The sequence below is a fragment of the Sminthopsis crassicaudata genome, chromosome 1 (genome assembly GCF_048593235.1).
Source record: "Sminthopsis crassicaudata isolate SCR6 chromosome 1, ASM4859323v1, whole genome shotgun sequence".
Lineage (NCBI taxonomy): Eukaryota > Metazoa > Chordata > Mammalia > Dasyuromorphia > Dasyuridae > Sminthopsis > Sminthopsis crassicaudata.
In genome coordinates this window covers 320,991,859-321,013,647 of record NC_133617.1, presented here as the reverse complement: position 1 = coordinate 321,013,647, position 21,789 = coordinate 320,991,859, and the positions used below count along the sequence as shown (strand labels likewise).

The following is a 21,789-nucleotide window of genomic DNA, read 5'->3' as shown; positions in this document are numbered from 1 at the left end:
AGAAAACAGAATCAAATTTAGAAAAAATACTTATGGAATCTTATGAAAACTTTCAAGCATTCCAATTATTTTAATGTGTATTTCAGAATTTAAAAAAAAAGCTTCAACATGTAAATAAAATTACTCCCAGCAATCTAATGATGATTTCAAGGCCTTTTTCCTTTTTCTTTTTTAGTTTGGTGCTTTAAATGCTGGAATCTCTTTTTCAGTGGCAATTAATTTCTTATAATGGTAAGTCAAGGGAAATCTACTTCAGTGGCTGTGTTTTGCAATTATCTGTTGCCAAATAACAGGTTTACTTAACAAATTTATCCATTACATAACCTTGATAGTCAGATGGAAGAAAACCATTACATGCTATATATACATATACATATATATATATACACACATATATATATATATATGTTTTCTGACCTTTAGCATAACTTGTCATTGATAACAAGTTACTCATTTCTAGTCTCCACAAGTTTTTCCTTCCCCCAAACAAGAACAAAAACTTAACTAAATTCATACAAATTACTAGCCTTCAACACAGATTTAACATACAATTTTTAAAAAAAAAAGATAAAAACTTAAAAGTATCAGAGAACTTTATCTCCTCTTCAATACAATCTATAACTTTCCCCTTTTTTGCTATTAGTTTCCATAATTCATTTTTTTCTTAATAGTTTTTATTTACCAGATATTTGCATGGGTAATTTTATAACATTGACAATTGCCAAACATTTTGTTCTAATTTTCCCCCTCCTTCTCGCCCCCCAGATAGTAGGTTGACCAATACATGTTAAATATGTTAGATTATAAATTAAATACAATATATGTATGCATGTCCAGACAGTTGTTTTGCTGAACAAAAATAATCAGACTTTGAAATAGTGTATATTTAGCCTGTGAAGGAAATCCAAAATGCAGGCTGACAAAATTAGAGGGATTGGAAATTCTATGTAGTGGTTCACAGTCATCTCCCAGAGTTCTTTCACTGAGGGTAGCTGGTTCAGTTCATTACTGCTCTATTGGAACTGATTCGGTTCATCTCATTGTTGGAGAGGGCCACGTCCATCAGAATTGATCATCATACAGTATTGTTGTTGAAGTATATAATGATCTCCTGGTCCTGCTCATTTCACTCAGCATCAGTTCATGTAAGTTACCCCAGGTCTTTCTGAAATCATCCTGTTGGTCATTTCTTGCAGAACAATAAAATTCCATAATATTCATATACCACAATTTATTCAGCCAATCTCCAATTGATAGGCATGCATGTAGTTTCCAGTTTCTGGCCACCACAAAGAGGGCTGCCACAAACATTCTTGCACATACAGGTCTCTTTCCCTTCTTTAAGATCTCTCTGGCATACAAACCCAGTAGCAACACTGCTAGATCAAAGGGTATGCACAGTTTGATAAATTTTTGAGCAAAATTCAAAATTGCTCTCCAGAATGGCTAGATGTATCCGCAGTTCCACCAAAAATGTATAATTCATCAATGAATCCATCTGATCCTGGAGATTTTTTCTTAGGGAGTTGATTAATAACTTGCTTTATTTCTTTTTCTGAAATGGGACTATTTAAGCAATTTGCTTCCTCCTCTGTTAATCTGGAAAGCCTATACTTTTGGAGGTAGTCCTCCATTTCACTTAGGTTATCAAATTTATTGGCATAAAGTTGGGCAAAGTAACTCCTTATTATTTCTCTAATTTCCTCCTCATTGGTGGACAGTTCCCCCTTTTCATTTTTAAGACTAACAATTTGATTTTCCTCTCTCCTTTTTCTAATCAGATTTACCAAAGGTTCATCTATTTTGTTTTTTTTTCCCATAAAACCAACTCTCAGTTTTTTTTATTAGTTCAATAGTATTTTTACTTTCAATATTATTAATTTCTCCTTTTAATTTTAGAATTTCAAGTTTAGTATTTGATTGGGGGTTTTTAATTTGCTCTTTCTTTTTTTTAGCTTTTTAAGTTGCAAGCCCAATTCATTGATTTTCTCTTTCTGTATGTTCTTCAAGTAAGCCTCCAAAGATATAAAATTTACCCTTATTACTGCTTTAGCTGCATCCCATAAATTTTGGTAGGATGTCTCATCATTGTCATTGTCTTGAGTGAAATTATTAATTTTGTCTATAATTTGCTGTTTCACCCAATCATTCTTTAAGATAAGATTATTTAGTTTCTAATTACTTTTTGTTCTATTTATCCCTAACTTTTTGGTGAATGTAGTTTTTACCACATCGTGATCTGAAAAGAAAGTCTTTACTATTTCTGCCTTCCTGCATTTAAGTTTGAGATCTTTATGTCCTAATATATGGTCAATTTTTGTATTGGTTCCATGAACTGTTGAGAAGAAAGTATACTCCTTTCTGTCACCATTCAGTTTTCTCCAAAGACCTATCATACTTAATTTTCCTAATATTTGATTTATCTCTTTAATTTCTTTCTTATTTGTTTTGTGGTTTGATTTATCTAATTCTAAGAGTGCAAGTTTGAGATCTCCCACTATAAGAGTTTTGCTGTCTATTTCTTCTTGCAACTCTCTTAACTTCTCATTTAGGAAGTTAGATGCTATACCACTTGTTGTATATATGTTTAGTATTGATATGGCTTCATTGTCTATGCTACCCTTTAGCAAGATATAATTTCCTTCCTTATCTCTTTTGATTAGATCAATTTTTGCTTTTGTTTGATCTAAGGATGGCTACTCCTGCCTTTTTGACTTCACTTGCAGCATAATAGATTCTTGTCCAGCCTTTTACCTTTACTCTGTAAGTATCTCCCTGCTTTAAATGTGTTTCCTGTAAACAACATATTGTAGGGTTGTGACTTTTGATCTAGTCTGCTATCTGCCTCCACTTAATGGGAGAGTTCCTCCCATTCACATTTACAGTTAAAATTACTAATTCTGTATTTCCTGCCATCATAATATCCCCTCATTATGCTTTTTTCCTTTACCCCCACCGAACCCCTTCCCCAGTATTAAACTTATGAGCCCCACTTGCATCACGCAGCCCTCCCTCTTTAATATCCCTCCTTCCTTCCTTTAAATCCCTTTCCCTTTCTTATTCCCTTTTCTTATTGCTCTTTTCCTTTTCCCTTTTCCCTTCCCTCTTTTTATCTTCCCTTTACCCTTTTTCTTACACTATCCCCTTTCCATTTCTACTTCCTTTTTTTTTGTTATATCCTTAAAATCAAATTATACATGTAGTCTTAGTGTATATTCACAACAGAAATACAGTTCTCAAGAGTCTCTTTTACTTTTTTCTGCTTCTCTTGAGTCCTACAATTGGAGATTAAACTTTTTCTTTAGATCTCTTTTTTTACGTAAAAACATATGGAATTCATCTGTTTCATTAAATGTCCATCTTCTTCCATGGAAGAAAATGCTCAACTTAACTGGGTAGTTTATTCTTGGCTTCATTCCAAGTTCTTTTGCCTTTCAGAATATCAGATTCCAGGCCCCTTGATCCTTTAACGTAGAGGCAGCCAGATCTTGAGTGACCCTTATTGTGGCACCTTGGTATTTGAATTGTTTTTTTTCCCAGGCTGCTTGTAATATTTTTTCCTTAATCTGATAGTTCTGAAATTTGGCCACAATGTTCTGTGGAGGTTTTTTTGTTTGTTTGTTTGTTTGTTTGTTTGTTTGTTTTTTTTGGGGGGGTCTTTTTCAGAAGGTGTTCGATGAATTCTTTAAATATCTATTTTACCTTCTGGTTCTATTATCTCTGGGCAGTTCTCTTTGATGATTTCCTGTAAAATAGGATCTAGGCTCTTTTTTTTCATCATAATTTTAGGGAAGTCCAATAATCCTCACATTGTCTTTCCTGGATCTATTTTCCAAGTCTGTCATTTTGGCAAGTAGATAGCTGACATTTTTCTGCAGATTTTCATTTTTTTGGCTTTGTTTGACTGATTCTTATTGTTGCAGTGAATCATTCATTTCTATTTGTTCAGTTCTGATTTTTAATAGCTTATTTTCTTCATTAGCTTTTTAAACTTCTTTTTGGTATGTGTCCAATTGACTTTTTAAATGTGTTGCTGCTTTGCTCCATGGAATTTTTTTCCATTTCATTAAATTTGTTTTTTAGTGAGCTATTTTCTTTTTCCAATTCACAGATCCTACTTTCCTGTGGTTTCTTTACGTTTTCCAACGCCTTAATTCTGTTTCCCTTCACTTCCTGTGAATTTTTTACCTTTTCTAATTCACATTTCAGGAAGTTGTTTACCTTTTCTAATTCAGATTTCAGGATATTGTTATTCTCTTGCATAGCTTCTCTTTCCTTTCCCCATTTTTCTTCTAATTCTGCTCTTCTAGGAGAGCATTATTTGGGAATTGTGTGGAGGCTGTCTGCTATTAGCCTCCTCAGGTTTGGAAACTAGCACTTTTTCTGCATAGAAACTTTCAATAGTTTTCTTCATTTTTTTGCTCATTTTTTTAAAGCCTTCAGGGTCTGCCCTCAGGGCAAGGAGATTACCAGCTTCCTCTGTAGGGCCAGGATGGATTTATGGGCTACAAGGAAAGGCCAAGCTGTGGGAGGGCTCTGGGAAGAGCTCCACTTGAAAGTGATTATACGTGGGTATCAGGGACAGGCTCTGTAAGTGCCCTGCTAGGAACCCTGCTCTGAGGATTAGTGACCACCTTGGGGCTAGTCGTTAAGGAGCAAAGGTATCATTGCCCCCCCACCCCCCCAACACTCCCTTTGAGTATTTGGGATGGTCCTGTTCCTCACCATACTGGAAGTGTCCCTGCCTGGGGTAGCTCATTTGGGCTGGGGAAATTCCACTGTCTCTGGTGAGCCCCTAACTGTACAGATGAGAGGCTGCCCTGAGTTGTATCCCTGCTGTGTGTGACTGTCCCTCATGAGCCCCTTGCTGTGGAATGCCGCGAAGAGCTGTGTTATGGTCTGTGCTAGGTCACTTCTGGTCCTGGGTGTGCAAAGCCAGAGTCTCTTGGGCTTTGGCGTCCCCCATCTTACCCACACTCCAGGTTTTCTACTGGTACCCTACTCTGCCACCGAAGCAGAGCAGTCAGGCTACAGCAGAGAGCTCTGTGTAAACCTTCCAACTGAAGATGCTGCCCAGCTCCTGTTTCTCTCCCTGCCCTGAGCTGGTCTGCTCCCACCACTTCAGGTTAAACCTTTTCTGGTGATATTTTAGATTCTCTTCTGCTGGTAAATTTTTGTATTTCCAATCTTGCGTGTTTTATCAGTCAAGTGTTGTTTTTGAGGCTGAATTAAATACTTGGTAGAAAGGGAATTAGAGAGCTTAGAAAGTTCTGTCTAGCTTCTCTGCATTCTTGGTTCTACGCCCCGCCCCCCCCCCCAGTTTTCATAATTTCATTACAAAAAAAAAAAGAAATAATTTGTTGACTACCTTGTTGTCCTCCATGCATAGCACAGGGGAAAAGATATTATTTTAAACACAAAGTTTTATCAAAAAAGAAAAAAAAAGTTCTTTAAACAACAAAAACTAAAATGGAAAAACAAATCAACATTTCTAAATTTTAAAAAAATTAATTTTCCTTTTTGTTTTTATTTAACATATTAAAAATTTGTGCTGCTCTAGCATTTGGGTTTTAATCTTATCAGGATTAATCAAGTTAATCTATTTATTTTATTAATCTATTATTCTATTTATTAATATTTCAAGTATTGAGTAAGGTGGCTATCTGAATTTTAAAACATCTGCATTTTTTACTTTTGCACAATCCATTTAAAAAATAAATCAATTCTTACAAATTCTTCTTCTTAACCCAACTCTTTCCCCCCCCAGAATAATAAAAATACACATCATGTAGATATTATAACCCAAATGGAAATGCTGATGGGTTGTAAATACATCTATTTTTGCACCATTAAAAATGGTAGATATGTAATCTGCTCAAGTCAGGGATCATAAACAAATACTGGTATTGAAATATGCGTCTTTACATCATATATATACATATATGCCTCAGTAGAATGAAAGAGCTCTATATAAATATATAGAAATCTATATAAAGTGCGAAACAAGCAACATCAAATGTGTGACCTCTGGTATCTTAGTATTCCCGTTCATCTGATTTCAAGTCAAGATAGCTGAGAATATTCTGTGCAAGTTTCACAGCTTATTTTCTGGCAGCTTTGCATTTCTCCTCTCCTTCAGGATCAACAGCATCTAGTGCTAACAGTTGCATTGTGAGAAGTTTTTCCAGCCATATATAGGTCTTATCAGTTCTATTTCCATCAAATGAAAGAACTTCTAGCAAGAACATCTCAGACAAGCTTCCAAGAACATTCCAGATGGCTCTGTGGGATGGGTGTTCCTCAGCAACCCCCTGCTTTCTTTTCTCAAGAGCTTCTTCAAAGTCAATAAAAGTCATAAGTATTTGCACTTTTATTACAGCTCTTCTTTATTCTGGAATACATGGTTTCTTTCCAAGGTCCACTTCATCCAACTGTCTAATTAAACCCTACAATTCTGTCTTTGATCCCAGGTATAAATTAGAAGGATTTTGTGCTTTAAGAAGTTCATTCTTTGTTGAGAGTATAAAGTATTTGGGAATCCATCTACCAAAGAATAGTCAGGAATTATATGAGAAAATTATATGAGAAAAATTACGAAACACTTGACACAAAAATAAAGTCAGATTTAAATAATTGGAAAGACATTCAGTGCTCTTGGATAGGCTGAGCGAATATAATAAAGATGACAATACTCCCCAAACTAATCTATTTATTTAGTGCTATACCAATCAGACGCCCAAGAAACTATTTTAATGACCTAGAAAAAATAACAACAAAATTGATATGGAAGAATAAAAGGTCAAGAATTTCAAGGGAACTAATGAAAAAAAAAAGTCAGATGAAGGTGGTTTAAGTGATATAAAGCTATATTACATAGCAGGAGTCACCAAAACCATTTGGTATTGGCTAAGAAATAGACCGGTCGATCAGTGAAACAGATTAGATACAAAGGAGAAAAAAGGGTACATCTATAGCAATCTAATCTTTGACAAACCCAAAGATACCAACATTAGGGATAAAAATTCATTATTTGGAAAAAACTGTTGGGAAAACTGGAAATTAGTATGGCAGAAATTAGATATGGATCCACACTTAACACCATATACCAAGATAAGATCAAAATGGGTCCATGACTTAGGCATAAAGAATGAGATAATAAATAGATTAGAGGAACAGAGAATAGTCTACCTTTCAAACCTGTGGAGGAGGAAGGAATTTATTATTGATCACAAAATAGAATATTTTGATTACATCAAACTAAAAAGTTTCTGTACAAACAATACTAATGCAAACAAGATTAGAAGAGAAGTAACAAATTGGGAAAATATTTTTAAAGTTAAAGGTTCTGATAAAGGTCTCATTTCCAAAATATATAGAGAATTGATCCTAATTTATAAGAAATCAAACCATTCTCCAATTGATAAATGGTCAAAGGATATGAACAGACAATTCTCAGATGATGAAATTAAAATTATATCCACTCATATGAAAGAGTGTTCCAAATCACTACTGATCAGAGAAATGCAAATTAAGACAACTTTGAGATACTCCTACACACCTGTCAGATTGGCTAAGATGACAGGAACAAATAATGATGAATGTTGGAGGGGATGTGGGAAAACTGGGACACTAATACATTGTTGGTAGAGTTGTGAAAGAATCCAGCCATTCTGGAGAGCAATTTAGAACTATGCCCAAAAAGTTAATAAACTGTGCATACCCTTTGATCCAGCATTGCTCCTATTGGGCTTATATCCCAAAGAAATACTGAGGAGGGGAAAGGGACCTATATGTGCCAAAATGTTTGTGGCAGCTCTTTTCGTAGTGGCTAGAAACTGGAAGATGAATGGATGTCCATCAATTGGAGAATGGTTGGGTAAATTATGGTATATGAAGGTTATGGAATATTATTGCTCTGTAAGAAATGACCAGCAGGAGGAATACAGAGAGTCTTGGAGAGACTTACATCAACTGATGCTGAGTGAAATGAATAGAACCAGAGGATCGCTGTACACTTCAATGTTGTATGAAGATGTATTCTGATGGAAGTGGATATCTTTAACATAAAGAAGATCCAACTCACTTCCAGTTGATCAATGATGGACAGAAACAACTACATACAGAGAAGGAACACTGGGAAGTGAATGTAAATTGTTAGCACTGCTGTCTATCTACCCAGGTTACTTATACCTTCAGAATCTAATACTTAATGTGCAACAAGAAAATGATATTTACACACATATATTGTATCTAGGTTATATTGTAACATATGTAAAATGTATGGGATTGCCTGTCATCAAGGGGAGGGAGTTGAGGGAGGGAGGGGATACTTTGGAAAAATGAATACAAGGGATAATTTTTTTTAAAAAATTACTCATGCATATATACTGTCAACTTTTTTTTTAATAAATAAAATTTAAAAAAAAAGTTTATTCTTCAACATAGAGAGAAGAGCTAATCCAATTCCAATTGATCAATGATGGACAGAATCAGCTACCCTCAGAGAAGGAACACTGGGAAATGAGTGTAAACTGTGAGCATTTTTTTTTTTTTTTGTTTTTCTTCCCAGATTATTTTTACCTTCCAAATACAATTCTTCCTTTGCAACAATAACAACAAAATTCGGTTCTGCACATATATATTGTACCTACGATATACAATAACATATTTAATATGTATGGGAATGCCTGCCATCTAGGGGAGGGGAGGGGAAAAATTTGGAACAAAAAGGAATACGAGGGATAATGTTGTAAAAAATTACCTATGCATATGTACTGTCAAAAATTTTATAATTATAAAATTAATAAAAAATAAATTAAAAAAACATAAAAATGATGATATTCAGATATATGCCTATATGTTAAAGAGAAGATTTTAATTGCTATCTAAAGTTTCTTTTTCTAAGAGAAATGTGAACTGAATACAAAAAAAAAAAAAAAAAAAGGTCATTCTTTATTTATCTCAGTTTTTTTGAGAACCCCTTCTATTTTTAAATGGATTGATTCTGTCCCAGGTCAAATGCATAAGTAGAATCTGATTCTTCTTCTAAATCCAAACATTTCAATAATTTGTTGATATCTTCTACAACTCCCTTACTATAATTTCTTATTTCTGTACATCCACAAACATCTAAAGCATCCAGATCAGCAATCAACCCTGACAGCACACATGACAAATGCTTGAAAGTTTCACTGTTATTTACTCCCATTAAAAGAGCAATAACAGTCCCTCTAGCTTTGTTCACTTCACACATAACAGAGTTTATTTTCGAGACAGAAGGATGTGCATCTTCAGAAAGTGGCAAGGAAGGCTGCTTCTTCATGGAATCTTCAATAATCTCTTGAACTGCACATATTCTGGTCAATGTGTGATATCTTGCTTTTCGCAAAGAGATTTTCCCTCCCATTTTTACATGTGTCAGTCTCAGTATGACATCTTGGATGGCTTCTTCAAATTCATCTGTTACCCTGTTATCTCCACTACAGAGTGGAGTAATTTCTTCCTTGACAAGTATCTGAGCTTCCTTAAAAATATTCTCTCTCTCTATCTGGTGTGGGTGTTTTACATTTTGCTTCAGTTCTTTGAGAAGGCACTCTGTCTTGAGCAACTCTTTTTCTGGCTTGTTGAATACCCTCCTTTCCTTCAGTATTTATAAATAAGGCAATGGCATTATGTGGGAGATCTAGGTAAGTAGACCATCTTGGCTTGGAGGAATATGTGGAAAGAAGTAGTAAGAAATGAAGGTGAAATATTGGGATAGTAGTTACAAAGATTTTCTACATATTTCTGTTTTTTCACTATTCCCAGCTCTTAGTACAATGTCAAACACAATTCTTGGTACTTAATAATGGCTTGTTAAACTAACTGAAGAAATGAAGGAATTGTAGAAGAAATAACAAATTACTGATTATGTGCTTTATTTCACCCATCTTCACCTTCACCTTGTAATGAAACAAAGTGGAATTAGAGTAGGGTTGCAGACAAAGTAGAGTGAATAAATACCCATCATGACACAGAATATGTCCCCCCACACAGTACAGGAGACACCTTTTGGTCTATTCTATTTTGTTCACTAAATAACAACCTATTGTCAGCCTAACAAATCTAAATTATTTACCATATGAATATACTCAAAATCTCTCAGGATCCTAAGAGAAATAGATTTTCTCTACTTGTGACTCTAGCTCTTAAAACTCTATACAGTTTGTTTTCTATTTGGATAGTCAGTCACAGAAAGCTATTTTGTATATTAACATAAATATTTCCTTAACAGTAAGGCAAAAGGAAGATGGCGGCGTGGAGGCAGACAGCTGCTTGAGCTCCTCGTTTTCTCTCAGAACTTACTTCATGACAAGCCTCTGACTTAATGCTTGACCCAGAAAGAAATCCACAAATTATCACCAAGAGAAGACATCCTTGAAAGTCGCCAGAAAAGGTCTGTGTTTGCTCGGGGGAGGGTCAATCAGACTGGGTGCAGACTGAGGGCAGACAGCCAGAGCAAGACAGGCAGCTCACACAGCTCAGACCTGAGGGGGAGGGGTACGATCTCTGCCGTTTCTGTGAAAGGGCTTTTGCCCCAGTGTGGATGCTCTGTCTTGGCAGCAAGCCAGGAGCGGTGGAGAGGGTGTAAACACCGGAGGTGAAGATTAAAACCCCAGAAAGCCAGCATCTCTCAGAGCCTGGCCACCCCCAACCCCCACCTGGACTGACTCGGTGTGTTCTCAGAGCCTCAGAGCGCAGACTCAGTACAGTCATTGCTGTTCTGTTAGTGGCTCTCTGCTGCCCTACCCCCGGTCTATGGAGGAAGCCCATTAATACCATCCAGCCCCATCCCCCGCAAAAAAGACCAATTGTTTCTCTTGTCAGTTTGTTTTCTTTGATTCCTGCTCTGACAAAATGAACAAAAAATTCAAAAGGGCTGTAACCATTGACAGCTACTGTGTGGAGAGGTAGCAGACTTCAAATGCTGAGGAGACTAGGAACAGACTGTCCACAGATGTATCCCCTGGGAGGGATATAAGCTGCTCCTCAATACAAAAGAACCTCATAGAGGAAATCAAAAAGGCTCTCACAAGAGAGCTGGAAGAGAAATGGGAAAAGGAAAGGGAAGCTTGGCAAGAGAGCCTGGAGAAGTCATCCCATGCATTCAAAGACAGAGTGGATAAAGAAATCAAATCATTGAGAAACAAGATTAGTGAGCTGGAAAAGGTAAACAATTCCAAGGAAAACAGGATTAGTGAGCTGGAAAAGGTAAACAACTCCAAGGAAAACAGGATTAGTGAGCTGGAAAAAGAAATCAGCTCTCTAAAAAATAAAATGGATAAAATGGAAAAAATTCCATAGAAGATAAAAACTCAATTGGACAAGTACAAAGAGATATAAAAAAAGTGAGTGAAGAAAATACATCATTGAAAAATTAGACTGGAACAAGTGGAAATGAATGACTCAAGGAGAAACCAAGAGGGAGTCAAGCAAAACCAGAGAAATGAAACAATTGAAAAGACTGTCAAGTACCTTACCAGAAAGACAACAGACCTGGAAAACAGATCCAGGAGAGACAATTTGAGAATAATCGGACTCCCTGAAAAATGGGAGGAAAAAAAGAGCTTGGACACCATTTTCAAGGAAATTATCAAAGAGAACTGCCCAGACGTTTTGGAAACAGAGGGTAAAATAGACATTGAAAAAATTCATCGATCGCCTACTGAAAGGGACCCTAAAATCAAAACGCCAAGAAATATAGTGGCCAAGTTCAAGAACCATCAGACAAAGGAAAAGATATTGGAAGCTGCTAGGAAAAAACAATTCAGATATGGAGGATCCACAATAAGGATAACACAGGATCTAGCAGTGTCCACATTAAAAGAATGCAGGGCCTGGAACATGATATTCCGAAAGGCTAAGGAACTTGGTATGCAGCCAAGAAAAACTTACCCAGCAAGAATGAGCATCGTTTTCCAGGGAAGAAGATGGACATTTAACGAAATAAATGAATTCCATCTATTTTTGATGAAAAAAACAGACCTACATAAAAGGTTTGATCTTCAAATACAGAACTCAAGAGATTTCTAAAAAGGTAAAAAGAAATCTTGAGAACTATACTTCTGTCAAAAAAAATATGTAAAGAACATATGTACAATTTGTCTTAGAAACTAGTGGTGGAAAGGAGATTATATCATAAAAAAGTGTAAAGTGGTGGTACTACATCTCATGAAGAGGCAAAGGTAACCTATTATATCTGAGAGAAAGAAAGGAGGGAGATGAACATAGCGTGTATCAATAGACATATTCGATTTATGGTGAAACTTCTTCCACTTCATTGAAAAGTGAAAGGGAAGGAGTAAGCTAAGGGGAAGGGAATACAGTAATTTTGAGGAAAAGGGGTAAAATAAGGGGAGGATCTTTAAGGTGGGGGAGGGATCCTAAAAAGGGAGGGCTGTGAAAAGCAAGTGGTGTTCAACAGTTTAATACTGGATAGGAGGGTAAAAGGGAAGGAAAGGGGAAAAGCATAAGCAGGGGTTAATAGGATGGCAAGCAATATAGAATTAGTCCTTCTAACCATAAGTGTGAATGGGGCAAACTGCCTCATAAAGAGGAAGCAGTTAGCAGACTGGATTAGAAGTCAGAATCCTACTATATGTTGTTTACAGGAAACACACCTGAAACAGGATGAGACATTCAAACTAAAAGTAAAAGGGTGGAGCAGATTCTATTATGCTTCAGGGAAAACCAAAAAAGCAGGAGTAGCCATCCTCATCTCAGATCAAGCAAAAACAAAAATTGATCTAATTAAAAGAGATAAGGAAGGGCATTATATCCTGCTAAAGGGAAGCATCAATAGTGAAGCAGTATCAATATTAAACATGAATGCACCAAGTGGTGCAGCATCTAAATTCTTAAAAGAGAAATTAAGAGAGCTGCAAGAGGAAATAGATAGCAAAACTATAATAGCGGGAGATCTCAACCTTGCACTCTCAGAATGAGATAAATCAAACCACAAAATAAATAAGAAAGAAGTCAAAGAGGTAAATAGAATACTAGAAAAGTTTGATATGATAGATCTTTGGCGAAAGCTAAATGGAGACAGAAAGGAATATACTTTCTTCTCAGCAGTTCATGGAACCTATACAAAAATTGATCATATACTAGGGCATAAAAACCTCAGTAAGGCAGAAATAGTAAATGCATCCTTTTCAGACCATAATGCAATCAAAATAACATTTAATAAAAAGCCAGGGGAAAATAGACCAAAAAATAATTGGAAACTAAATAATCTTATACTAAAGAATGATTGGGTAAAACAGCAAATCATAGACATAATTAATAACTTCACCCAAGAAAATGACAATAATGAGACATCATACCAAAATGTGTGGGATACAGCCAAAGCAGTAATAAGGGGAAGTTTTATATCTCTACAGGCCTACTTGCATAAAATAGAGAAAGAGAGGGCCAACGAATTGGGCTTACAACTAAAATTGCTAGAAAAGGAACAAATTAAAAACCCCCACACAAACACAAAACTTGAAATTCAAAAAATAAAAGGTGAGATTAATAAAATTGAAAGTAAAAAAACTATTGAATTAATTAATAAAACTAAGAGTTGGTTTTATGAAAAAACCAACAAAATAGACAAACCCTTAGTAAACCTGATTAAAAAAAGGAAAGAGAAAAAGCAAATTGATAGTCTTGAAAATGAAAAGGGTGAACTCACCACTAATGAAGAGGAAATTAGAACAATAGTTAGGAGCTACTTTGCTCACCTTTACGCCGAGAAATTCGATAACTTAAATGAAATGGAAGAATACCTTCAAAAATATAGCTTGCCCAGATTAACAGAGGAAGAAGTAAGTAGTCTAAATAGTCCCATCTCAGAAAAAGAAATAGACCAAGCTATTAACCAACTTCCTAAGAAAAAGTCCCCAGGACCAGATGGATTTACAGGTGAATTCTACCAAACATTTAAAGAACAACTAACTCCAATGCTATGTAAACTATTTGAAAAAATAGGGATTGAAGGAGTCCTACCAAATTCCTTCTATGACACAGACATGGTACTGATACCTAAACCAGGTAGATCGAAAACTGAGAAAGAAAACTATAGACCAATTTCCTTAATGAATATTGATGCTAAAATCTTAAATAAGATATTAGCAAATAGACTTCAGAAAATCATCCCCAGGATAATACACTATGACCAAGTGGGATTTATACCAGGAATGCAGGGCTGGTTTAATATTAGGAAAACTATTAGTATAATTGACCATATTAATAATCAAATTAATAAAAACCATATGATCATCTCAATAGATGCAGAAAAGGCATTTGATAAAATCCAACATCCATTCCTACTAAAAACGCTTGAGAGTATAGGAATAAATGGACTATTCCTTAAAATAATAAGGAGCATATATTTAAAACCTTCAGTAAACATCATATGTAATGGTGATAAACTAGAACCTTTCCCTGTAAGATCAGGAGTGAAACAAGGTTGCCCACTATCACCATTACTATTCAATATAGTACTAGAAACTCTAGCCTTGGCAATAAGAGCCGAGAAAGAGATCCAAGGAATTAGAGTAGGAAATGAAGAAATCAAATTGTCACTTTTCACAGATGACATGATGGTATACTTAGAGAACCCCAAAGACTCTGCTAAAAAGCTATTAGAAATAATTCAGAATTTTAGCAAAGTCGCAGGATACAAAATAAATCCACATAAATCCTCAGGATTTTTATATATTACCAACACAATCCAACAGCAAGAGATACAAAGAGAAATTCCATTCAAAATAACAGTCGATAGTATAAAATATTTGGGAATATATCTACCAAAGGAGAGTCAGGAATTATATGAGCAAAATTACAAAACACTTGCCACAAAAATAAAGTCAGATTTAAATAATTGGAAAGACATTCAGTGTTCTTGGATAGGCTGAGCGAATATAATAAAGATGACAATACTCCTCAAACTAATCTATTTATTTAGTGCTATACCAATCAGACTCCCAAGAAACTATTTTAATGACCTAGAAAAAATAACAACAAAATTCATATGGAAGAATAAAAGGTCGAGAATTGCAAGGGAACTAACGAAAAAAAAAAAGTCAGAGGAAGGTGGTCTAAGTGTACCTGATTTAAAGCTATATTACAAAGCAACAGTCACCAAAACCATTTGGTATTTGCTAAGAAATAGACTAGTTGATCAGTGGCATAGGTTAGGTTCACAGGGCAAGATAGTGAATAAAAATAGCAATCTAATCTTTGACAAACCCAAAGGTCCCAAATTTTGGGATAAGAATTCATTATTTGACAAATACTGCTGGGAAAACTGGAAATTAGTATGGCAGAAACTAGGCATGGACCCACATTTAACACCACATACTAAGATAAGATCAAAATGGGTCCAAGATTTAGGCATAAAGAACGAAATCATAAATAAATTGGAGGAACATGGGATGGTTTACCTCTCAGACTTGTGGAGGAGGAAGGAGTTTGTGTCCAAGGGAGAACTAGAGACCATTATTGATCACAAATTAGAACATTTTGATTACACCAAATTAAAAAGTTTCTGCACAAACAAAACTAATGCAAACAAGTTTAGAAGAGAAGTAACAAATTGGGAAAAAATTTTTACAGTTAAAGGTTCTGATAAAGGCCTCATCTCCAAAATATACAGATAATTGACTTTAATTTATAAGAAATCAAGCCATTCTCCAATTGATAAATGGTCAAAGGATATGAACAGACAATTTTCAGATGACGAAATTAAAACTATTTCCACTCAAATGAAAGAGTGTTCCAAATCACTATTGATCAGAGAAATGCAAATTAAGACAACTCTGAGGTATCATTACACACCTGTCAGATTGGCTAAGATGACAGGAACAAATAACGATGAATGTTGGAGGGGCTGTGGGAAAACTGGGACACTGATGCATTGTTGGTGGAGTTGTGAAAGAATCCAACCATTCTGGAGAGCAATCTGGAATTATGCCCAAAAAGTTATCAAAATGTGCATACCCTTTGACCCAGCCATACAACTACTGGGCTTATACCCCAAGGAACTACTAAAGAAGGGAAAGGGTCCTGTATGTGCCAAAATGTTTGTGGCAGCCCTTTTCATAGTGGCTAGAAGCTGGAAGATGAATGGATGTCCATCAATTGGAGAATGGTTGGGTAAACTATGGTATATGAATGTTATGGAATATTATTGTTCTATAACAAATGACCAACAGGAGAAATACAGAGAGGCTTGGAGAGACTTACATCAACTGATGCTGAGTGAAACGAGCAGAACCAGAAGATTATTATACACTTCAACAATGATACTGTATGAGGATGTATGCTGATGGAAGTGGATTTCTTCAACATAGAGAAGAGCTAATCCAATTCCAATTGATTAATGATGGACAGAACCAGCTACATCCAGAAAAGGAACACTGGGAAATGAATGTAAACTGTTATTTTTACCTTCTGAATCCAATTCTTCCTGTGCAACAAAAAATTCGGTTCTACACACATATATTGTATCTAGAATATACTGTAATATATTTAACATATATAAGACTGCTTGCCATCAGGGGGAGGGGGATGGGGGAGGAAGGGAAAAAATCTGAATAGAAGTAAGTGCAAGGGATAATGTTGTAAAAAATTACCCATGCATATGTACTGTCAAAAAATGTTATAATTATAAAATAAAATTAAAATTAAAAAAAAAACAGTAAGGCAAAAGATAATAATATTGAAGAGTTATATATAAACACAGACCCAGAAAACAGATACACAGAGACAACACCCCTTATACACACAAACACATATTTGTACGTAAAATCAATTAGATGAATAATAAAACATTTTAATCTACATATAAAAACTGAACAGATCACATTTCTCCACTAATACCATATTTTATTTTATGTTGCAGAATGGGTACACAATTATAAGAAATTTATTAGAAAGTACATGAGGGAGGAAAACTCACGTGGTTAGAGTAACTTTCCCTTCTAGTATGAAGACTTTGATGTTATTACCTATTTGATATTATTTTTATGAACATTCAGGAAAACTTTTAGCATATGAAATGATTCTGCTCACTGTTTGACTACTAATCTTTTGTTAGAGAAATTCTATTCTTTGTTTCTCTACTCAAAAACAGTACTTTCTAGCTTTTAATTAACCATTACACTTAATAGGACATCTAGAAAGTAGTAACTCTTAATGGGAATAATAATTATCTTTGAAGAAGACAATTGAAAAGCTTATCTAAGTGGTTATTTATAAGTTATCTAGAACATATAGATATTTATCCAGATAGGTTATTTGGTGTTTTTGGAGCTAATGGTGAAATTATTGACCAGCTCATTAGAATAAAGAAAGTAAAATATTCTTTTGTTTTTCCTTTTCAAAGTCTAAAGGTAATAGAAAAGAACACTAAGTCATTCAAAGTTTCACTTTTCACTAACTCTAGGTATCTTGGAAGTTTATCATCTTCACTAGAGCTTTTATTCAATGAAATCAGTTCTCCAACTAATTAGAAAACATTCAGCTGAAGCCTTCTATCAGTTGACTGATGCTCTCTGCCACACCTCCCATAGTATAGTTTTAAATTTTATGTCTTTAGTTTCTCCATTGGGTTCTTTTGTAACTACATTCTTCTGCTGAAGAGTATACTTGGGTGTAATCTTTTCAGTGACTCAAATGAAATGATGACCTGTCAGTGATAATTTTTTTCTCTAAAAAAATCAGACAACTCTAAATTTGTCATATTAAATTGATAGTTCTTTTAAAAATCAGATGTCAAATTACAAATCATTATAGAATTTCTTCAGATTTATGACTTATTTTCATGTTATAAAATGCCTTCTATCTTAAACAAGAGCCTTTGACTCTGAATTGCTCATTAGTGGTGAGTCTTCTGCCTTCTTAATTCCTCCACTAAGACCAAGGCTCATCCCAAAATTCTCCAGAGAGCTAGTGCGGATAGGTATATTTTTGGCACTCCAATTTGGAGGCCCTAGAAGGCACACTATATTTTGGCACCCAAACAAGGACCTCCAGAAAGCACACTATAAGGGAGCCCCTGTATTATTTTAAGGTAGCATGAATTTATGTTATCTTCGTCATTTGCTAATATAAAACATTTTCTTTACTAAAACCTCACTAATTCTGCTTAAAAAAAAAAAAAAAAAAGAGGGGCAGCTAGGTGGTGCAGTGGATAGAGCACCAGTCTAGAATTCAGGAGGACCTGAGTTCAAATCTGGTCTCAGACACTTAACACTTCCTAGCTGTGTGACCCTGGGCAAGTCCCTTAACCCCAGCCTCAGGGGGGGAAAAAACCATCCTAGGTATAGGCTAACTTTCTAAATTTAACTGAGTTTTCTTCAAATTTATCAATGATCCTTACCCTCCAAATGTAATGATATTTTGAGTTATGATTTTTTGAATTTTTTTCACTTCATATTTTTTCTGCATATTTTTTCTGTTCCCTTCTCTTTTCTTCTCTTATTAAGAAGCCAATAAAAGTAAGTCATTGAATAAATATAGTCATCATTAATAAAATTCAAAAAATGAAAAAAGAAAGAAAAAAAACTCAATTGTTGCTTTGAATCTACCAGTCTTCCTAGAGATAGATAGTATGGTTCAACATGAATCCTTTGGAATTTTGATTGGTCATTGTTGAACAGAATTACAAACTTTGAAATATTAATTATCTTAACAAATTTCTGTTTTTGTATAAATTGTTCTGGGTCTTATTCCTTCTATTTACATCTTTTTAGACAAGTCTTCCCAGCTTTTTCTGAAATTATGTTTTTCATAAGTTCTTCTCATGAGAATTTATGATATCCTATTATATTCATTTACCATAATTTGTTTGGCCATTCACCATTTGATGGATTTCTCTCAGTTTCTTTCTTTTTCTTTCTTTCTTTTTTTGCCAACACTCAACAACCTGCTATAAATACTGTTGCACATATGGTTGCTTTTCTTTCTTTTCTTTTTTTTTTTTTTAATATATTTGAAGCATAAAACTAGGAATAGTTTAGTGGTTTTTTGACATTTGTTGCAAATTGCTTTCAAGAAGGATTATACTCCCCCCCTCTCTCTTTCTCTGTGTATGTATGTATGTATATATATATATATATATACATACATATATATATATATATATATATATATATATATATATATATATATATATATATATCTCCATAAATAAATAGATAGATAGTAGATAGGGATAGAGATAGATATGTAAACTGATTTTTCAAAAATCAGTAAAAACAAAACAAAAAAATGAAAAAAAATAGAAGAAAATGTAAAATCTTTCATTGGAAAAACCTGGAAAATAGATTCAGGAGAGACAATCTAAGAATTATAGGACTAACTGAAAACCATTATGAAAAAAAGAATGTAGAAAACATCCTTTAAGAAATTGTAGAGGGACCCAGATTGTGGGGAACTTTGGGAATGGTATACTTGAAGCAAGGATACTTACAACAGGGTGTTTACTCAGTATGACTAATGAGAAAATGGTTCTCTAGTTCACATATACTTAGTGTGATGTAATGATGTAATCACTCTAGTTGGCATACACTCAGTGTGATAGGGTGATATAATGGTTCTAGAGTTGGCACATGCTCATCGTGTTGTAGTGGTGTAATTGCACTAAGGTATTTGAAGGCTGAGAGTACTGGCAACAAGAGTGTCTGCTTGAGCTCAACCTCAGATTCAAAGATTCAGACACAGACACAGAAGAGACTACACATTCCATCCTTGACCATCCTCATAGTGTCTCCTGTTTTCATCACTTCTCCACCAAAGATCAAGGCCCATCCAGAGAGCCTCCAGAAAGCTAGTCCAGACATTACATTTTGACTTCCAAATGTGGAGCACTAAATGTGGGGCCCTAGACATGAGGCCGTATATGTGAGGCTCTGGAGTAAAGACCTACACTCAGCAGTTCAACTGATGTGATAAAAAATTCAGTGGAGAAATCCCTGTGACTCAGAAACAGGGTGAGTACAAAAATAGACAAACAGGAACTTTGGTAAGGGATAAACTAGTCACTTTCATTTTTCAGCTGAAATGGGGCAAAAACTAAGAAAATATTTCCCCCACTCCTAGGGGAGTGTTTAGCATGCATAGTTAGATTAATAAAAAAGCAAGCTTTGTTGGTAACTTGGAAACAGATCACTGCACTCTTAAATATGTAAGAGTTCATGACTCCTTGGTTCTCTTAGGAAGAAAAATTGGAGCTAGATATATTGAAAATAGTGGAAGAGCAACTAATTGAATATTACAAAGGTATGAGCCCTGAATCAATTCCTGAGGTAACACACTTTAGGTTATACATGTTTATGTATATGTATATGTATATGTATATGTATATGTATATGTATATGTATATGTATATGTATATGTATGTTTATGTATGGTACAATTGGCTTTAAAGGAATCCACAAGTTCTAAAAAAAGAAAAAATTTAATGTGGATTTCCAGACAAGGAAGTGTGAAGAGAAAGTGCAGGAGAGAGATGGCATTGATAAAGCAGCTGAAAGGCATGGAGAGTTGGACAAGAAAGGAGTTAAGAATGGAGTTAATGAGCTTAAAGACTGTGGTCCTTCTCACTTTCATAGCTCAGTTTCATTTCAGCCTATGCCCAAGCAGGTGCTCTTAGGGCACTCACCATCTCCTGATCCTCCTCCTCACTCAACTTTACTTTCATGGGCAGAGGGAAGAGGATGAATGAAAGTGGCAGTGACACCATCATCTCCACCCATGCAGCAATTTTGTCCACCCTATATGACAGGATTACAAAAGGCATTGGTTAAAGCTAAAGAGGGACTTCAAGCCAAATGGCGGAAAGGAGGCACACAGCTTCTTGAGCTCCACGTTTTCTCTCAGAATTTACTTCATGGCAAACCTCAGAATTAATGCTTGACCAGAAAAACAAAACAAAACAAAACAAAACAAAACAAAACAAAAACACAAATAATTACCAACAGAAGACATTCTTGAAATTCGACAGAAAAAATCTATATTTGTTTGGGGGAGGGGACGAACAGATTGGGTGCAGGCTGAGGGCAAGCAGCTAGAGTGAGGCTGACAGCTCACAGTGCTCAGACAGGAGGAGGGAGGAGTGCGATCTTGGCTATTTCTACAGAACAGACCTTCATCCCAGTGTGGATATTCTGAATTGGCAGCAAGCCAGGATCAGCAGAAAAGGTGTAAACCCAGGAGGTAAAGAATAAAATCCTGGAAAGCTAACATATCTCAGGACCAGGCCATCCCAACCCCCACCCAGAGTGACTCAGCACGTTCTTAGAGCCTCAGAGCACAGACTCAGCACAGCCATTGCTGTCCTGTTAGTGCCTCGCTGCTGTCTCCCCCAATCTGTAGAGTGAGCCCGGGAACACCACCCAGCCCCATCCCCCCCAGAAACAGACCAATTGTTTCTCTTGTCAATTTGTTTTCTTCGATTCTACTTTGACAAAATGAACAAAATATTTAAAAGGGCTCTAACCATTGAAAGTTTTTGTATGGATAGAGAGCAGACTTCAAACCCTGAGGAGACTAAAAGTAGACTTTCTCCAGAGGAATCACCTAAGGGAAATATGATCTGCTCCTCAATACACAAGAGTCTCATAAAGGAAATCAAAAAGGCTCTCACAAGAAAGCTAGAAGAGAAATGGGAAAAGAAAAGGGAAGCTTGGCAAGAGAGTCTGGAGAAGTCATCCAGAGTGGATAGAGATCAAATCATTGAGAAATAAAATTGGCGAGTTGGAA

The 21,789-nt window shown here is 35.3% G+C and overlaps 1 pseudogene; it reads right to left on the bottom strand.

Annotated features, from left to right (window-relative positions):
• Positions 1 to 5,764: 5,764 nt before the first annotated feature.
• On the bottom strand, positions 5,765 to 20,827 carry LOC141549873 (BAG family molecular chaperone regulator 5-like; annotated as a pseudogene).
• Positions 20,828 to 21,789: the final 962 nt, after the last annotated feature.